The sequence below is a fragment of the Lucilia sericata genome, unplaced genomic scaffold, assembly GCF_015586225.1.
Source record: "Lucilia sericata isolate MDLA Ls3-8-SP2 unplaced genomic scaffold, ASM1558622v1 Contig000142F_arrow, whole genome shotgun sequence".
NCBI lineage: Eukaryota > Metazoa > Arthropoda > Insecta > Diptera > Calliphoridae > Lucilia > Lucilia sericata.
Genome location: NW_023994174.1, coordinates 68,913 through 83,945, shown reverse-complemented (window position 1 = coordinate 83,945; position 15,033 = coordinate 68,913).

Sequence of the window (15,033 nt, the reverse complement as noted above, 5' to 3'; positions counted from 1 at the left end):
TAAATGTATTAAACCAGGGATCGGCAGACATATACTACCACATTTTGCACTTGTATAAGTGTAAGAGCGAAAAAAACAAGAAATGAGAAATAGTTCTACTCTCATCTTCACAACAAGGGAGGCTTGGAAAACTGAAATTTAGAAATAATAGTACATAATCTAAAACAAAACTAATATATTTTTTGGTTTAAGAGTAGTACATATTGTTTTTGGGCTTATTTGCACATATTTATTTCAAATATTGAAATAGAAATATGAGCTTTTTAACTAAGTTTTTTATAAAATATATACATATAAAATGTAAAGATTTAACATAATTACATGTATATATTGGTAAATTATTGTAATTATTTGCTACTTAAGTTGTAAGAAAAAACATTTAAACAAGTTTATAATTTTAAAAACTACATAATATGTAGTGTAGATGCTAATAAATTACAACAATAATTAGAATTATCCATCCCTGCATTAATATATTCTCGTTCATTTTCATTGCAAAAGCAAGAAACGAGCGACGACACAACCTCCTTCAATGACAGCTCATATGAGACTGAATTGTGTTTTCTATGCGTGTGAGTAGTCTGTGTAAATTTAGTAACGGTCAAAATACACAGTGTATAGGAGTTGCCGATCGTGTACCTAAAATCTTAAAATTTTCCACGAAGAAATTTAACATTTATTTGGACATGTTGAGGATGTTTATTAGAGGAAGTTTAAACCTCCCATATGAATTAAATAGAATTAAATGTTAGAGTTCGGAACATGCATGTTCTAATATCACCACCTAAATCATTAAATCGTCTTAATCACATGAAATACAATTTTATATATTTTAAGGCCTGTTATCTCAACCTCCGGTTATCGTTTAATTGGTAGATATTCTGCCCAGGGATGAAATAATTGGTACGATGGTACTTTTTTTTGATACTATTTGACGTTCAAAAATACCGTGATACTCCCGAGTCTTACTTAATATCTTTAAAATTTCATATTTTTATTCAAATTTGAAATTACAAGAGTCTTTTGGCACGTACATATGTAATTATAATTCTCAAAAATGCTTCTACTAAAAGTTTTAGAAAAAATGCCTAATAAAATTATAGAGAAATGGAAATCTTTTCAATATTACCAGAACTAAAGATATCTAGTTTTAAAAACTACTTTTTTATACCCTCCACCACCATCAGTGGTGTTTTCATAATAAAGCATTTAAGTTGAATTGCACTTTGTCTCAGATGTTCTTAAGCCATTTATTGTTGAATAAAATTGTGGATATTTAAGTCAAATTTTGAAGGGGGCTTTGTATATGGGCTATGGTCAAATGGGACCCTATAATTATAAAATTCATGAGAATCATCGAGGCTACTATAGAACATGGTTTTGTAGCTTTTTGTCGAGATACGAGTGTATTTAACACAATTATGAACTTAAGAGTTCAGAAGATTGCCAGAATCGGTCCATAATTTCATATACCTCCCCTACAAAAGTACATATTCCCGGACAATGAGTTTTTTTTTTTTGTTAATACCTACCGTTAGAATGTTGACATCTTCACAAAATTCTACAAATTAAAATCTTATGTGAATAGAATTCATTGAGAGAAAAAATTTTCTGGATCGGTCTATAATTGGACATAGCTCCCATACAAGATCCCCTCCCTAAAATCACTTAAACGCGGATAACTCATTATTAAATTAAGATATCCATATTAAATTTGGAATAAGTATTGCTCATATGCACAGAAATATTACTGTGAAAGTTGTTTTCGATCGGTCCATAATTGGTCATAGTTTCCCATACAAGGTCAAACGCACATAACTCATTACTTAATTAAGATATCCATATAAAATTTGTTACAAGTATTGCTCACATATACAGAAATATTACTATGAAAGTTTTTTCGGATCGGTCCATAATTGGTCATAGCTCCCATACAAGGTCCCCTCCCGAAAATCACTTAAACGCGCATAACTCATTACTGAATTAAAATATCCATATAAAGTTTTACACAAGTATTGCTCATATACACAGAAATATTACTGTGAAATTGTTTTCCCATCGGTCCATAATTGATCATAGCTCCCATGCAAGGTCCTTTTCAGAAAAACACTTAAAGGCACATAACTCATTACCAAATAGTGATACCCATACAAAATTTGGCATAGATACTACTTTAGTACACAAAAATGTTATTTCAAAATTTTTTCACGATGGGTTCATCTTTGGTCATAGCACAATATTCATTACCAAATAATGATATAGATACAGAATTTTGAAATTTTGTCTTTATATACATAATTGTTCATAGTTCCCATACAAGGTCCTTTTACGAAAATCTCTTAAACGCACATTAATCATTACCAAATAAAGCTATTGATACAAAATTTGGCACAAATATTAGTTTGGTATACAAAAATTCTATTTCAAGATTTTTTCACGATCGGTCCATAACATGGGTGCGGTCGGTCCCATGCAAGGTTCCCTTCAGAAAATCACTTGAACACACATTACTTATTACTAAATTACGATATAGATACAAAATTTGACTGAAATATAGCTTTTATGTACAGAAATTTTGCTTAAAGAAGTTTTTACGATCAATCTATAATTGGTCATATCTCCCATACAGGCCCTGCCCCTAAAAGCACTTTAACCATATTTAACTAGCTGCATTATCAATTTGTGTAGAACAAATCCATATATATGTATTTTGAAAATCCTTAAATCTTTCACACACATGCATACATGCACATTATTAAAGATCGTTAAAGCATATCTTAGGGCGCTATAAAAATATAAAAGAAAATGGGGTTTGTAATGTTCAATAAATCTTGGAATTGTAACAGATTTAAGCTGTTTAAATCTTGGGGTTTTTCTATTTAAGACATGAGAAAACTTATTTCTACAAATATTTGATCAATTAAAAAAAGTATTAATATAAAAGTAGCTGGTGGAGGGTATTTAAGATTCGGCTCAGCCGAATATAGCACTCTAACTTGTTTAGAAGTATATTTTGCAAATTACCAATGCATATAAGTATGTATATCAGGGATGGAAAATGAGATTTTGTTTCAGTATCAAAAAATATTTCAGAGGGTACTTTTTTGCTGAAAGTTGTTATATTTTTTAATACATCTTCACATATTTAGAAATTTTTAAATAATCAACAACAGAAGTAGAAAAGGTATTATATATACCGTAGGGTGATCGATTATTCGACATTTTCCAAAAACCGGTTTTCGAGTAGTTCGAATAGCTGACATTTGGAAAAAAACTGTTGATATTTTTCAAATTCAGAGAAAACGGGTTTTTATTATAAATAAAAACATCACATTTTACAAATATTTTTTTTAATTAACTAGGAAAATCAAAAAAGTTTAACCAAAGGTGCTTTAGAAAAATATACTCTAGTTTCTTGACTCGAATATTTTAAAATTTAGACAGCCTGTATTATTATTTATTTCAAAATTTAATTGAAGTAATCTTTGAATACAAAGCAAATAAAAGTATTCGAAACCGGCTTTTAAAAATTTAAAAAACCGGGTTATTCGATATTCGAAAAAATCAACATTTAGAAAAAACCGACACTGGTAAATCAGAAAAACCGGTTTTAAGACCGATTGAAAAACTGAATCGATCGCCCTAATATACATATATTGATATAATGAATCTTTGTCCGTCCCTCAATGTTAACATTTTAGATATAATTTGATGAACTCCAATGTCCATGGTATCATATAGCTACCATAAAAATATTACCCCGATATTGTACTTCGTAAATATGTATATTAAAATACGTCATGATACAATTTGTTATATTTTAATAAATTCTGTCTTAATGAAATTCAGACCACATTTGGCCCTACTCAAGGATGAATTTAGAAATTCAACTTATTTATTTATATTTATTTTATATTTACAAAGCAAGCGTTACAAACAAGTAGATATTTAGGATAAATTGTTTTACTATGTTAGTTAAACTGAAAAATTTGATTGATAATAGAATGAAACCATAAAGCTAATGAAATTACGCGTATGCTGATGTACATATTAAGTATGTTAGATAAATATAGCTAACAGAATACCTGGGACAAAATAGAGTTTAAAATATTAAGATAAAATACAAAACATAAAGAATTTCGAAAAACAGAAAAAACAATTTCGGTGAAATTTAGGTGAGGTTTATAATATAATAATTTCAATTAATTACATTATATATTTCTATGTAAAAATATGAAAAACTTAAAATTTTTCCGAAAAATTACGACATTTGTAATCATTATGGTGTTGTATACAAATTTGTGTATGTCATTGAAATCGTCTCTCAAGGACCTTTCATATGATACTAAATTTTCGTATGGTTTATTTGTCAAAAATGTGAAAAAATAACATAAAAACCCTGAAATGGAAATAACATAAAATGGACCTGAGCTGGATCAAAGCTCACCAAATATTGACGTCAGGACAAAAATTTTGAGAAATTGTATCTTAGAATGAACTAAATTTTCATTTTCTTTGGGAACATCAGCAATTTCCATTTTGGGGCTACCCTAATATACATATGTGTTATTAAATTAAAATTCGATGTACATAGGTGTTCATTTGTTAAAAAATCAATAGTCATATCAAATTCTACACATGAGACCATACATAAGACCATCCATGATATGAAACAATAATTTGCTTTAAAGTCCAAATAATTTTCACCAAAAATTTCTCTTATTATCTATGGTTGAATTCTTAATTTCAAAACATATCGTTTTATATTAGAAAGAAATTGAGTCCTTCGAGCTTCTATCATTTGGAAATAATTAGTTTTAAAGTCAAATATTTTTTCAAAATTGAAGTTTTTGGAAGATTCTCATATAATATTAACAATGGAATTTAATTAGATTAATATTCATATAATGTTTGCATTGGTTATTTGCAAAACTTACTTCTAAAAAGTGGCTTTTAAAACTAGATTTCAAAACATTCTTAGAATTTCAAATTTGAACTTTTAAAGATACTTTGACCCCCATTTTCTCATTGTCTGATTATGTTTTATCATAACGATAAATTGACATTTTACATACAAAAATTATTTTAACCGGCAGTATATCCACCTGTTAAACGATAACCGGAGGTTGAGATATTGGCCCTGAGAGTATCAAATAAGACTCGGGAGTATCACGGTACTTTTGAACATCAAATAGTATCAAAAAAAGTACCATCGTACCAAATTTGCCATCCCTGATGTATATGAATATTAATATGAATTCCATGAGAAATCAATTAAGAATTGACCGATGGTCTTCAGATTTCTTTAATTTTTTGTTAACACATACTCTATTAGACACATAAAGCATGTGTAGAATTTGATATGACAATTGATTTTTTATGAAATGAACACCTACGTCGGATTGTAATTTAATAACACAGCGATTTATTGACAATAAACAATCGATACTAATACTTGTAGCTCAATTATTAGCGCTAAGTTGAATTTCTAAATTCACCCTTGTATAGGACCAAATGTAGTCTGATTTTTATTACGACCGGATTTATTAAAATATAACAAATTGTATAATGACTGCTTGAAATTTAGCATGTGTATATATTTACAAAGTACAATATCGGGGTAATATTTGTATGGTAGCTATGAGATAGCATGTATGAAATTATGTAGCAAACTGCATCAAATTATTAACATCGAGGGACTGACAAAGATTCATCATTTCAACATATAATGCCCTTTCTACTTCCGATGTGGATTGTTTATATATATGTCTATTTTAGCAAAAAAATTATTTTTGTACTCTGAGATCCAAAAAGTACCCTCTGAATTATTTTTTGGTACTAAAACAAAATCTCATCTACCATCCCTGATTTTGCCTGAAAACTGTCAATTTATTTGATTTTTTGAACTTTGGTGTTAAATTGCTCCCAAGTGCCTTAAAGGGTTAATTTACTATTAATCACTCTATTTTAAATATCGGACTCTATACGATAAATTCCCGTAGTTTTTGGTAAATAATATTTCGATATGGTGCACTGAGAATTCCCAAATATTACAAAATTTGACTTTTGAACTCCACATTTAATGGGTTAAGAATGTTCGATTTGAATAAAACTTGGAATATTTATTTAATATTATCTGGTCTAAAATACTCTGCAAATAGTTTGCTTAAAATGTACAATAGTAAAGAATTAATTGCTAAAAAAATTTTTATTAATCACTTTATTCCAAATGTATAAATATATTAAATATTAATGAAATATTTCATTAATAGTTGTGTTTTGTTGCTATCAATGAGTGTTAACGCTTAAAGTTAGCAACAAAACGAACATTACCTGACTCCACAAAAGAAATCTGCTAAATCTTGAAATTATTTACAATTTCTTGAAAAGGGTTTTTTATTTGGTAATTTTCTTTGATTTAAATATTATTTTAAAATATTTTTTTATTGTTTGACATAAACACATTAATATTTGTATTTTTATTTTTGAATTGGTAGCACTTTTATCGACGTTAAAATTAACTTGTATAATTTTACACGTTAACTCCTAACGTTTATAAATTTTAAATTTATATGAAATTGCCTTTGAACGTTAGTAACAAAACACAACTAATATATAAATATATCATGAATTCCATGAGAAATCAATTATGAATTGACCGATGGTCTTCATTTCTTAAATTTTTTGTTAACACGTACTCTATTAGACGTATAAGACATATCTACATTAAATTCTTAAAAATTCCAAAAAACGCGAATTTTATGGCGATTTTAATTTGTCCGAAAACTACAAAACTTCAAAAAGGTATAAAACTTTTAAGGTTCATACCTTTGAGAGTTTATATCGGATTTTGTTGATTTAAGACACAATCTAATAATATGGCTGTGCTCTTTCATTCCAATATAATTATACCCTCCACCACCATCAGTGGTGATAGAGGATATATATAAGTTTGTCATTCCGTGTGTAACACCAAGAAATATTCACCTGAGACCCAACAAAGTATATATATATTCCGGGTCCTTATCAAATTCTGAGTCGATTTAGCTACGTCCGTCTGTCTGTCTTCCTAAAACACGCTCCCGTTAAAACTAAGCAAAATAAATAAACCAAATTCACCTAAAAATTAAGATTTTCAGACTACCTCGAAAAATTTACGGGTTTTGTCGTAATTTTTAAGTCGTTTTCTCAGAAACTACAAAAGATAATTCGATGAATTTTGTCACACGTTATTTTTTACCCAGGGATCAATTATGTTCAAAATCAAAATAATCGATCCAAAATTTCCCATAGCCCCTTTAAAAAGGTATATCTCGGAAATTAGCTTATCATTAATAACTTCCTCAAATATATCGGTATCAACACAAGATTTTCTACATGTAAATATAATATGAACAGAAATCATACTACCAAAGTAGATCTCAGTCGGTTCACAATTGGTCATAGCTCCCATATAATGTCCTCTTTCGAAAATCACCTAAACGCACATATTTCATTGATAAATAAAGCTATTGTGATAAAATTGAGTTGAATATGTTTAGTGTACAAACAAATCATTCTAATAAAATTTTTAAGGAACGGTCCATTATTGGGAATAGCTGCCATATAAGGCCCACTTCCGAAAATCACTTAAAAGCACATATTTCATTGATTTGTCTAAATATGAATCACTCTATGAAATTTCCTCCGGTTACGCCCATAATTGGTCATAGCTCACATATAAGGCTCACTTCCGAAAATCACTTAAAAGCACATATTTCATTGTCTAATAAAGCTAACTTGATAAATTTTGACACAAATATGTTTTATCTAAATATAAATCACTCTATGAAATTTTTTCTGGATAGGCTAATTGGACATATCTTCCATATAAGGTCCACTTACGAAAATCACATTAAATCAGTATATCTGAGAAAACATAAGAGTTAGAGTCCTCAAATTTTGTCGGAGCCACTTTAGTATCAATACGATTATTTAGGACAAAAAGTGAATTAAATACAAAAATTCTTTAATCAGGGAAATTAATAGAACAAGATTCTTAAAATTTTTCACGAAGAACTTTAATATTCATCTAAACATTTTGGAGAATAAAGGACGAACTTTAATCAAGGGGAGCTTGGCACCCCTATATGAATTAAATAGAAAAATGTTTATATCTGAGAAACTAGAATCTTCAAATTTTACATGAAGAACTTTAACATTCATGTGAACATTTAGAGTATAACGGGCGGACTTTCAATGGGAAAATTGGCACCTCCCATATGAATTAAATATAAAATTTTGTTTATCTGGGAAACTATTGGACTTGATCCTCAAAATGTTGCACAAATTACTTTAATATTCATCTGAACATTTTGGAGGAAAAAGTGCGGACTTTCATCTGGGAGCTTTTAGGTTTGCAAAGCACACTGGGTATAGCTAGTATAATATAAAAATAAAAGAAGTCGTTCATATTCCTAATTTTAGTTATACTGCATATCTGACCTATCGATCAAAATGCCATACATTATAATCCAAAAAGCCTAAATCTGTTAGATGTGAATTTAATGGTGACGTTAGCTTGAATAAAGTTTAAACCAGATACAATGAATCAATTCAATTTTACAGCAAAATAAATTATTTCAAGGAGGACGAAGATATCCCAATATGGCACAATTATTCTAAGGTTTTGAAATTATCAGTATGAGATTCATTTATCGATAAAAAAAGTTTAATTCTATCTTTTAGATTGAATTTGGATCTAAGAAATAAAAGTAAGTTAAGGAAATAGCAGGGAATTAAAGTTGTTAGAAAACAAAAATCCATCAAATTTTTCAATCCTTCCAGATGTTTAAAATGGAAAAACGTGTGCGTTGTTATTAGTTGTTTGAAATAAAATTTTAAGTAAAAATTTCATATATTAATTTGAATGGTCTTTTGTCTATTAAGTAAAGAAATTTACTAGAAAAAATAATTCCATTTAACGAAAGGGCCTGACATTATATAATTCTTTAAACCGGGATTTGCCTGTACGTTTCTAATAATATTTAGATGGATTTTTATAAAAAGTAGCGTACAGGTTGAGGGTATTTAAGAATCCGCATATACGAATATACATAACACTCTAACTTGTTATTTATTATTATTATTTGTTTCATTATATTTAATAATATTTTCATAATTATTATTGTTAGTATTGTAGAATATCCATATCCCAGAATATTTTCTTTATTTTTGGCTCACAAGAAAGCTTGGATCTTTTCCTTTAACAGCTTCCTGGTCGCTTAGTGGGATGCGAGTAGGATATGTATCAAAATAAAATTTTTTTGAACGATTTTAAAAATCGTTCTCTCAGATCAATGCACTGGTTAAAGAATATGAGGCTTTCACTTCTTATAACACGGCTTTAATTTTTTCTGATACATGCGTGTTAAATTTTAAATTTATGTACATTGTACATACATACATAATACATACATACATATATTGATTTTCTTTAAATCAATTTTTAAGTAAAATAATACATAATATAAACATACTTATAAACTGCTATGTTATACAATATTAAATAGATTCTAAAATGTTAAGTTTCAAAAATACTACAACTATAACGATTGCGTTGTGCAAGAGCCATAAAGTTATATTTACTTTGCTACCAGCATTGCGTTGTTACTCAAATCACGTTGCAAATTCATATGTTCGTAATACATTGAAAAATCGTTAGATTGTTAAAAAAGGAAACACAAAGAGTATTTTTTTACATTCAGAAAAAAATAAAAAGACAGGGACTCACATTGTTACAATGATCACAATAAAGAAATAAAAAAACAACTGACACAATAACATTAAAAAATATTTACACTTTGGATACTTTGGAGGACCATACCGCACTCACAAATACATTAGCAACTATGAACATCCCTGCAAACATTTTCTATTGCGAAAGTATTTTATTCCATGAGATATCAGTCCACGTTTCCGCATAGCTCCCATACAAGTGGACATACATAAAAAAGTTTCATATGAGCCAAAATCTCTATACCAAATTTTATGAAGATCGGTACATAATTTACCCTAACCCCCATATAAGGTCCTCTTAAGAAAATGGCTATAACGCTCATTACAACTTTTATAGGAACGTAAATCTTCCTATCGCTACGCTAGTTACTGACATACGAATGTGAGTTAGCGACGATATTCGATATAAAAATTTTTATATGATCCAAAAACGGTCTACAACAAATTTGAGTACAGCGATATTCGATATAAACAACTTTTATATGATCCAAAATCTGTATACAAAATGTTATGGGGATCAGTCAATAATTGACCTACCCCTCATATAAGACCCCTTCATAAAATTACCTTAACGCTTAACTGGTTTAAAAATATAGTATGGCGATGAATTTAGACCTAAACAAGTTTTATATGAACAAAAATCGGTCTACAAAATTTTATGAGGATCTGTCTACTCCTCATATATACAACCACCTTAAAAGTACGGTAATGAATGGCGAATTTATTGAGGATTTATCTACAACTGACCACAGACATTATATAAGGCTCCCTTGAGGAACCGGTTTTACTTATTTAAAATACGAGTATTCCTTATTAATAAAATATGAGAATAGCAACAAAACAAAACCTATGTGATTTTATTAGTAAAAGTTCATAATTGACTCTACTCGCATATAAGGATCCCCACAGTAAGTTACTTTTACGCATATGACTGAATTAAAAATACGGGTATAGTGATGAAATTCGAACTGAGTTCTTTCTACTAAATTTTACGACTATCGGTCCTTAATTGATGTATGTATGAGGTGTCCAAAAACTAACTGGTGTTAAATTTTAGTCCCCAGTTAATTGTAATTGAAGTTTTTTCAATTACAATTACATGTATAGTGTAATTGACCAATGACCAATTACAATTACTTGTAATTGAAGTTTGTAATTAAAATTACTTGTAATTGTAATTAAGGTATTACCAAATAACAAATTACATGTAATTATAAGAAACAAAATTCACCATTACAGGTAATTGTAATTGGAAATACTTCAATTACAATTACTTCAAATGTAATTAATTCAATTACTTCAAATGTTATTAAACAAATAATTGTAATTACAAGTAATTGTAATTGGCAAAACTTCAATTACAATTACAAATAATTGTAATTGGTAAAGCTTCAATTACAATCACTTCAAATGTAACCCTGAAAAGTGTAGAGTTGGGTAAATAATAGGACTTTTTTTAAATTCTTCAAAAATTGTGCCATTAAAATTATAGTTTCTTAAAATTTTGATGAAATCTTATCTTCTAAATAAATACATACAGTCGTTTTCGCTTAATAAATTGTTTCTCCCATTATTGATTTACCCGCTCATTGCATTAAAAATAAATGCAATAAAAAAGCAAATAAGAATATATACATGGTCACATTTAAGTTTCTTTATCTTAATTTCGAAATATTCTGAAGGGGACCTTATATGGGGCTAGGGTGAAATGAGGCCCTATCGTTACGAAAATTTGCAGTTTAGACTTATAACTAAGTTTAGATGATTTTTGTAGAGATACTAAAACATTATCTGAATAATTGACCAATTTCAACCATTTTCAATTGGCTTCGTCCTTGCGTCAAGAAAATGTACCTGCAGAGAGTGCATAAGTTTACATGGATTCAAAGACGGAAGGACAGACGAACATAAACTAAAATTCTAGTTTAAATTGCGTTATAAACTTAACTGATTATAAGTATTATTAAGACGTTTTAAAAACAAGGCAAAGTATGCCGCTTAATTGTCAATTGCTAAATCCTAAAAGTATATAAATGTCGTCTTTTACTTCAATTTAAATTAGGTTATTTTAATTTCCCATCTTCCTGTTATAATTTCCCATATATAAAAATGTTAATTTTTATCGACACATTTTTCATAAATATGAATTTTATTTCTTCGACCTTTTTTATACCCACCATCAAAAAAGATGGTCGAAATATTGGTCATAGACCCATAAAATTATATATATTCTGGGTCCTTTTTATACCCTCCACCACCATCAGTGGTGATAGGGGGTATATATAACTTTGTCATTCCGTGTGTAACACCAAGATATATTTATCTGAGACTCAACAAAGTATATATGTATATTCTGGGTCCTTATTAAATTCTGTGTCGATTTAGCTATGTCCGTCCGTCTGTCTGTCTGTCCGTCCTTCTGTCTGTGTAAAACACGCTCACGTTAAAAATAAGGTAAGGGAATCAACCAAATTAGCCAGAAATATTTGTTATTATCCTAAGCTTCGCAACGTAAAAAGTTATGAGTAAAAATTTCAGACTGCCTCGAAAAAAATTATGTTTTTTCCGAATTCTTAAGTAGTTTTCTCAGAAATTACCAAATATATTTCGATGAATTTTACCACACGTTCAAAATCATAACAATTGATCCAATATTTCCCATAGCCTCCATACAAAGGTATATAATCCCGGAAAGTAGATTATCATTAATAACTCCCTCAAATACATCGACGTCAACACAAAATTTTGTACACACAAATAAAATGTGAACAGAAATCATACTACTAACGTAGATCTCAGTCGGTCCATAATTGGTCACAGCTCCCATATAAGGTCCACTTCCGAAAATCACCTAAATCCAAATATTTAATTGATAAATAAAGCTATTGTGATAAAATTCGAGTTGAATATGTTTTGTGTACACACAAATTATTCTACCAAATTTTTTTTTGGATCGGTCCATTATTGGTCATAGCTCCTATCTGAGGCTACTTCCGAAAGTCACTTAAACGCACATATTTCATTGCCAAATAAAGCTATATCGATAAAATTCGATACAAATATGTTTCATGTAAATATGAATCACTCTACGAAATTTTTTCCGGATAGGCCCATAATTGTTCATAGCTCCCATATAAGGTCCATTTCCGAAAATCACTTGCACGCATATATTTCATTGAATTCTAAAGCTATCGGTATAAATACAATTTGAATATGTTTTGTGTACATATAAATCATTCTATCAATTTTTCCCGGATCGTTCCATTATTGGTAATATCCCACTTCCGAAAACCATTTAAACTCACATATTTCATTGACAAATACAGCTACTTGATGAAATTCAACTCAAATATGTTTTGTCTATATATACTTCCGAAAGTCACTTAAACACACATATTTCATTGTCAAATAAGCTATTTCGATAAAATTCGATACAAATATGTTTCGCGTAAATATGAATCACTCTACGAAATTTTTTCCGGATTGGTCCGTAACTGGTCATAGCTCCCATATAAGGTCCACTTCCGAAAATCACATAAACGCATATATTTCTTTGAATAATAAAGCTATCGGGACAAAGTACGACTTAAATATGTTTAGTTTGCATATAAATCATTCTACCAAATTTTTTCCGAATCGGTACATATTTGGTAATAGCTCCCATATAAGGTCCACTTCAAAAAACCACTAAAACGCACATATTTCATTATCAAATAAAGCTATCTTGATAAAATTCGACACAAATATGTTTTGTGTACATACTTTACGAAATTTTTTCGGAGATGGCCGTAATTGGTCATAGCTCCTAAATCACTTAAGCGCAGATATTTCATTAATTTAATAATCTATTGGAGTAAAATTCGAAATTTATTTCTGATCGGTCCATAATTTGTCACAACTCCCATATAAGGACCATTTCCGAAAATTTCTTCAATGCGCATTGACAATCAAAGTTATCGGGATAAAATTCGACATAAATGTGTATTTTGTATATATAAATCGTTATACGGAATTTTACTTCTGAAACTCACTTAATATCACATAATTCATTATTAAATGATTATATCCAGATAAAATTCGACATGAGTACACACTTGTTAAATTCCACGACGATCTAGCCATGTCCGTCCGTCTGTCTGTCTGTTGAAAGCACGATAGAGTCCGAACGAAATGAGCTAGAGAGTTGAAATGTTCCACAAATATTCTTTATAGATAAGTTTTGTTTCGTATTGAAAATGGGCAGTATCGGTCCACGTTATCGGATAGCCCCCATACAAGTGAACCCTCTAAAAACAGCTTTAACGGTCATATCTGCCTTAAAAGTACGAGTATAGCGATGAAATTCGACATAAATAAGTTTCATATTAGCCAAAATTTTCCTACCAAATTTTATGAGGATCGGTCCATAATTGACTTCTCTCCATATAAGGTCCCCTTAAAAAATAGGAGTAAAGCAATTAAATTTGACATAAGTAAGTCTCTTACGAGCAAAATCCTCTCTAACAAATTTTATGTTTTATTGACCCTACTCCCCATATAAGGTCCCCTTAAAAAAACGACCTAAAAATAGGAGTAAAGCAATGAAATTTAACATGAGTAAATTTCTTTCGAGCAAAATCCTCTCTAGCATATAAGGTCCCCTCCAGATAAATACTTTAACGCTCATTTCTTGCTTAAAAGTACGAGTATGATATGAAATTTCACATAGGTTAGTTTCATACGAGACAAAACCTAAGAAAATTTTATAGGAAGGTAAATCTTCCCACCGAATTTAATGCGGAAAGTGTCGGGAACTGATATTGGATTTAAAAGTGTTTTATATGAACCAAAATCGGTCTAAAAGAATTATGAAAAATTTTATAAAAACGGTCAATTATTCACCCTACCTCTCATATAAGGTCCTCTTCAGTAAATTTGATTAGTAATATTACCCTGGTGTTTATAGCCGAATATAGCACTCTTACTTGTTATTAAATACTTTCATTATTGTCATTCAATATTTCCACATCCTCTGGATGTGGAAATATATAAAAGGCACTGTTAAAATTTCAAGAAAATCGGTCAATCAGTCTATAGACTTAAAAAAAAAATTGGAACAAACACACACACAAAGGTATCTGGCGGATAAATAATGGTGTAAACACTTGTAGCCGAAGGATCAGACTTAATCATGTAGTGTAGAATTTCTTTGTTCCTTAAACTACGAGTTTTTTAAAAAGTTTTGAATACAATTTTTAATGAATTATAAAGCATATG